The sequence below is a fragment of the Lactuca virosa genome, chromosome 2 (assembly GCF_052849685.1).
Source record: "Lactuca virosa cultivar CGN04683 chromosome 2, Lactuca_virosa_CGN04683_v6, whole genome shotgun sequence".
Taxonomy (NCBI): Eukaryota; Viridiplantae; Streptophyta; class Magnoliopsida; order Asterales; family Asteraceae; genus Lactuca; species Lactuca virosa.
The window spans coordinates 38,246,865-38,254,475 of record NC_136427.1 but is presented as its reverse complement, the minus strand read 5'-3'; positions in this window follow the sequence as shown (position 1 = coordinate 38,254,475).

Below are 7,611 nucleotides of genomic sequence, written 5' to 3'. Positions count from 1 at the left end.
CTAAACTCATAAAGCATAACAAGAATCCAAGGTATGAACTTGATACCTTAAATGAGCTGGAAATGAATCCAAGAGTCTGGATCTATAAGTCTTCCTTTGAACCACAAGCTAGCACCAAGCATCTTTTCCTTGAAAATGAGCAAAAGCACACCAAAATGCATACTTAGATCTCACAAAAACTCAATTAGAGGTTAGGGTTTCCGAAATGAGGCTAGAAGTCAATGGAGGCTGAGAAATGAAAGAGCCTTGAGCTTATAAGGATGCTTAAATAGTGCCCAAACCCTAAAAATTAGGGTTTAACACTCTGCTCATTACGCTGGGTGTACCCCAGCTAACGCTGGGCGTACTCACCCAGGCATGCGTCACTTACCATGCACGCATGGGACTGATTTGCCATTCTTTTTCATTAGGGTCCATTTCTGCCAATAATTTCAAATTGTCATAACTTCCTCATCTTAGGTCCGTTTCCAACGAACCTTATATCTACGGAAAGGTGGCGAGAAGACATATGCTTCTAACAACACACCATTTCCTTAAACTTCTCGAACAAAACTCAAAATTCATAAAGGACCGAGTTATCAAATTATGATTATACCATTGGGCTCCGAAAACACCATCGAACACTTGGAGATTGGGCCGCAGCCCCGAAGAATGAAGCAAATCCAAAAACCAAGTGTTACAATATATATATATATATATATATATATATATATATATATATATATATATATATATATATATATATATATATATATATATAGGTTTAGGTTCTATGGAAGACAAAAAACCCTAAAAATAAAAAAAAAATGCATAAAAAAAATACTTAGATATCACAAAACTTTTTTTGAATTTTTGTTATAAAAAATCGTAGCTTTTTATTAAAATTCGCTGAAAAAAAAATAAAAAATCAATTTTTTTTTATAAGAAAAAAAAATTTCAAAATTTTTATCAGCGAATTTGTATAGAAAGCTGCGATTTTTTATAAAAAAAATTCAAAAAAAAAGTTTTGTGATGTCTAAGTATTTTATTTATGCATTTTTATGATTTTTAAGGTTTTTTGTTTTCCAAACACGTTTACGGCCGTAAACCGTTCACGACCTGGGGACCCCACCTCCGACCGTAAACCCAACATATATATATATATATATATATATATATATATATATATATATATATATATATATATATGTGTGTGTGTGTGTGTGTGTGTGTGTGCGTGTGTTTACCCTCATTTCTACAATTCTGGCAGAAAACACTACTTTCTCTCATCTATCCTCCGAAAAATCATCCAATCCACCTTGGAACTTGTTTTGGAGCATCAGGCATTCATCATTTCATCAAATCAAGCACTCTTCATTCTTGAGTTTACGGCCGTGAAATCTTCAAATCTTCAAATTTTTCCAAGAACACCAAGAATAGGCCGTAAACCATTCAAAGACCGCAAACCATTCAAGCGCAGAGAACAGTTCACAGCCGAAAACCTTTCACGGCCGCAATCAGCCCCAATCGTGAAACTTGGCTGTAAACCCACTCTTTCCATTTCGATCGAGTCTCGCTAACATTCCTAAACCAAAAGCAAGTGTTTTCTAACACTTTTATTAGTGGATTCACTAATTTAAATGCAATTATGTGTTTAATCATTATTAAGATTCCGTTAATTTCGCGTGCAACAACTCGAGGGTCCTCATTCGAGTCTCGTTGTCCGACACTTATACGCAACCAACTGTGAGTCCATACCCCTATACTGTTATTGTTTTTAACGTTTTCAGGGGGAATACAAGCAAAACTTAAAGATATCTTGTGGTTTTATAAAGGATTCTTATCAATATTAAAACTTATGCAAACGAAATAATCAAGAGATCATTATATTTTACAAAACACTTAGATATTTTATCCCTTTTGTAAAATGCTGAGCATAAGGGAAGTTTTGATCATACAACTATAATTGTGAAAGTTTTCGGTATAATACACAGAATGAGTACATAATTGTGAAAGTTTTCGGTATAATACAACTATAATTGTGAAAGTTTTCGATATAGTTTATGGAACAATTACCTTATCAATGCACGAAACATATATTCAATGCATACTAACATATAAACTATATAGGGTATAGTTTATGGGTCATACAAACAGTCATTTAAATTCAAAGGATTCATTTTATTCTACATCTAATCGTTAGTATAGCATTTTATGAGTGAGCATCTTCGCGTACTTACCTAAGTACTAACAAAAGTCCTGAGATTATAACCAGAGTCTCCTTGAGGGAGAACGTGAGTTTGTGTATAGATCTATACGGGACTGACAATCCCGCACCGCAACTGTTAGCTACAGTTAGGCCGGCAGGCCTGGGTGACAAAGTCATTTCGACTTCGACGCCTGAAGAACGTCGTTCAGGCAATTCAATGGTCAAGTATGGTTATAACAACTCGTAAATTTGGTACTAAATAATACGATTAATGTGTGAATGGTAATAACTTCAAATAATTTTATTTTAAATAATGGAACTACTATACATACTGGAGGATTCCAGGGTTTTTATACAAGAACAAACTATACATTACTGGTGATAGCCAGGGATTTCATACCATAGTTTTCATGCAAAACAATACTATACTATACCAATGGAGATATCCAGGCTTATAAACTAACACTTTCATACACAATTATAGAACACAGTAACGAACATACACTTTGGTCTTTGGGTTTAAGACTACTTTTTGAAACTAAAGAGAATATTGGATTTTCATGAGAGCATGTAAACATTTTAAAGATTCACAAATAGGTTATGATTTTAAAAACATAGTTATGAACTCACCAGCTTTAATGCTGATACTCTTTCAAAACCGCTTCTATTCTCAGGGAATCAGTAAGTCAGGTACTCCCGCAGGCTTTTGAGAAGACGGAGCTTTTAGTGTCTCGTCTTTTATACTTTTGGTTATATACTTTTGCTATATACAAGCTATATATCAAACGAATGTAAATATTTACATATTCAATGTAATGGTTGTGTTTACTTTGATTACTATGATGCAATTGCTGTGATACTATACATGACGTCGTCCACCCCCGAATGTTTCCGCCGTTCCGGTTTGGGGTTGTGACAGTGAAGCCCAAAACACAACAAATCCAAAGCCCAGCTGAGCGCTGTATGCAGGGCGTACTCAACGAATCCAGATCGTGACCAATAACTAGGTACGCTGGGCGTACGCTCAGTTATGTGGGGCGTAACTCGACTCATTTCGAAACTGATTTCATGGCTTAACCACTTAAGCACTTTGCACCCAAACTTCTGAGAACCTCAAAATAAAGCTCTTAATGCATAAATCCGGCACCTTTATGCATTTGAATGACTTAATGGGACCCAACAACCATCTTAATCCATTAAGACCCATTCTAATCCAACTAGAACATGCATGGACCAAAAACAAGGATCACTATACCATTTTTACGAACTTATAAACTCAGAAAGGGCAAGATCTAGCAATCTTAGCTCCTGGAGTGGCTCAAACTCACAAGGAGGACTCAAAACCCATAAATAAGCACAAATCTTGCCCTAAACTCATAAAGCATAACAAGAATCCAAGGTATGAACTTGATACCTTAAATGAGCTGGAAATGAATCTAAGAGTCTGGATCTATAAGTCTTCCTTTGAACCACAAGCTAGCACCAAGCATCTTTTCCTTGAAAATGAGCAAAAGCACACCAAAATGCATACTTAGATCTCACAAAAACTCAATTAGAGGTTAGGGTTTCCGAAATGAGGCTAGAAGTCAATGGAGGCTGAGAAATGAAAGAGCCTTGAGCTTATAAGGATGCTTAAATAGTGCCCAAACCCTAAAAATTAGGGTTTAACACTCTGCTCATTACGCTGGGTGTACCCCAGCTAACGCTGGGCGTACTCACCCAGGCATGCGTCACTTACCATGCACGCATGGGACTGATTTGCCATTCTTTTTCATTAGGGTCCATTTCTGCCAATAATTTCAAATTGTCATAACTTCCTCATCTTAGGTCCGTTTCCAACGAACCTTATATCTACGGAAAGGTGGCGAGAAGACATATGCTTCTAACAACACACCATTTCCTTAAACTTCTCGAACAAAACTCAAAATTCATAAAGGACCGAGTTATCAAATTATGATTATACCATTGGGCTCCGAAAACACCATCGAACACTTGGAGATTGGGCCGCAGCCCCGAAGAATGAAGCAAATCCAAAAACCAAGTGTTACAATATATATATATATATATATATATATATATATATATATATATATATATATATATATATATATATAGGTTTAGGTTCTATGGAAAACAAAAAACCCTAAAAAAAACCCTAAAAATAAAAAAAAAATGCATAAAAAAAATACGTAGATATCACAAAACTTTTTTTGAATTTTTGTTATAAAAAATCGCAGCTTTTTATTAAAATTCGCTGAAAAAAAAATAAAAAATCAATTTTTTTTATAAGAAAAAAAATTTTCAAAATTTTTATCAGCGAATTTGTATAGAAAGCTGCGATTTTTTATAAAAAAAATTCAAAAAAAAAGTTTTGTGATCTCTAAGTATTTTATTTATGCATTTTTATGATTTTTAAGGTTTTTTTTAGGGTTTTATGTTTTCCAAATAATCTTTCCCTATATATATATATATATATATATATATATATATATATATATATATATATATATATATATATATATAGTTAGATTCATGTGAGACCATCTTATTTTGTTAAACATGATGATGCATTCCTAGCCATTTATTTTAGAAATAAAAAAATATATTTTTAAAATGCAAGATAAATTAAAACTTTTGATTTTTTTTAAATATTAATTTCTTCAATTATTTTATCCAAAAAAAATTTACCGTTTTTTCTAAAAATATATATGGAATTTTATAATAGAATATTATACTGTAAATAATCAAATCGAATTTTTAGAATGTTAGAATATTCTACTAAAATATTACACTGTAAATATTCAAAAAAATTCTAATAGAATCATAGAATATTCTATATAATATAACAATTTAGTATAATATTAGAATATTTTAAAATATCTACCAATTTTACTAAAATATTAGAATATTCCAACATTCTAAAAATTGGATTTGATTATTTACAATATAGTATTCTATTAGAATATTTCACTTATATTTCTAAAAAACGGTATTTTTTTGTATTTTAATTTTTTTTTGGATAAAACAAATAACGAAAATAAAATTTAAAAAAAGAATTTTAGGATTTTCCTATTATTTTTTGCATTTTATAATTTTTTTTTATTTCAAAAATAAGTGGCTAGAATCACGTCTCCATGTCTCACAAATTTAGAATGGTCTCAATTATATATATATATATATATATATATATATATATATATATATATATATATATATATATATATATATATATATAGCAAAATAGTAACATTAAAATAAATATATAAATAATTATACGTTAATATTGAAATTATAATTTACTTTAATACTACATATCTAGAAATTCATAGCCAAATAATAAGATAAAAATAATGTTCTCATTATGAATAAAAAAAATAAACATGTGTCAATTGATCATTAGTTTCAATATATGTAGCATAGTTATGGATTATATATATATATATATATATATATATATATATATATATATATATATATATATATATAGAGAGAGAGAAAGAGAGAACCGTAATTAACCAAGAAACCAATGAATCATTTTTTTTTCAATATTTAGAGCTTGTTTTTTATACAAAAAAAACCTAAAAATATAGAAATTTATAATTTTTATCCATTTTCCAATAATATCATATTCGATAAAAAAAAATCGTCAAATTCACAGTGTGAATCTGAATTCACACGGTGAACTCGAAAAATATATAATTTATTTTTTAGCATTCACAATATGAAGTTTATTAATTTAGAAATTTTTAGTTTTTTTTTTCGATAAACAATAAGTTTTAAAACTTAAAAAAAATTAATTCCTTGGAAAATCAATAATTATGATTCTCTATTGAACTTTTGAATTTTTTTTTTCTCTCTCTATATATATATATATATATATATATATATATATATATATATATATATATATATATATATATATATATATATATATATATACACGGAAAAGTTATATTTATAAAAATTTTAAAAATATTGAAAGAAAAAAATGATTATCTAGTTGTAATATTCTACATATTGTAACATAATGTGTATATAAAATATCACGAATGATATTAGATATGTTTAATATTGTAGTAGAATTATGAGTAATATTGTACATATTCTACTCGGATGATGATAGGTAGAATAGATTACTTATTCACATCTTTTGATTTCTTTTGAAATAAAAACCTTCGATAAATATAAGTATAAATATTTTGTTTTTCATTTTTTATATGTTTTTAATTTTATATATAGTCGCGCGGTTGTGTGTGGTGAATAACGAAAGTTGCTTGTCTGAATAAATTCATTTGGTCTTTCTTGGAAGATTTTATTTATTTATTTGTTTTGCATGGAAATGGAAAGAAGTGGAAATATAATTTCCCTCTTAATTTTCGTTTCAATATAGAGGGATTCGAAGAAAAAAATTTATTATTATTTTAATTCGTTTATTTCCAATTCACCAATACCAAAATACAATGTTTTTTTTCTCTCTTATTTATTTATTTATTTTTTGTTTCGTTTTTTTTCTTTGCCAAAACTATTGGATACGATGTAAATAGAAAAACTAGAAACGAACAATTGACCAATTTTATTCTTAAATAAATTAAAATTATTGTTTTTTTTTTATCTATTACTCTAGAACGACTAGGTGTGGTATGAACTTTAGTTTGAAGCATGTTTTGGCTTAAAAGCGCAATGCAGTACTCCTCCTGAAACCTGATCACAATAACTTACGTTTGGTACAATAATAACGTCTTCCTGTCGCAACTATTATAACATTAACGAGAGGGAGATATATCCCTGGAAATCCATTAATGCATTAATAATTATGTTTTCTGTTATCTCTGTTTGTGTTTTTCGGCATCATCAGCGTTAGTTATGGCTGATGTTGATTTTTTTTTTTTTTTTTTTTTTTTTTTGGTCCTAAGGAATTTTTTTGTCCGGTTCCAATGATTTAAGAAACTTTAATCATCAATAATAGCCATATTTTGTTTTATCACAGTACAGTCCAATTATTTCCTGCCTCATCAAGTATTTTCTTCATCGGGTATTCTCATATCACAATATGTTATATGTAACAAATATAATTTTTTTGCGAAATGTGATATCATCATCCGAAAAACTTTTGTAGCTCAAATTTGGATTAGTTTGAAAGCTAACAGCTAGATGATAAAAAAAGTTGTTGAAATATATAAAATGAAATACATTAACTTGAAAAAAGTTAAGTTGTATTTTTTATAACTAATAAAAGGTGTAGTTTAGCGAATTTGAAAAAAAAAATCAATAAACTCGTTGAAAGATAGTTTAAAAATAATAGTATAAACTATTTTTTTTAGTTCATAAAACATACAACCTAAAAAACTCAAAAAATACTACTATTTTATATTTTAGTTGTAACATATAAGAAAAAAAAAAAGCACAATATATATAAGCTAAAA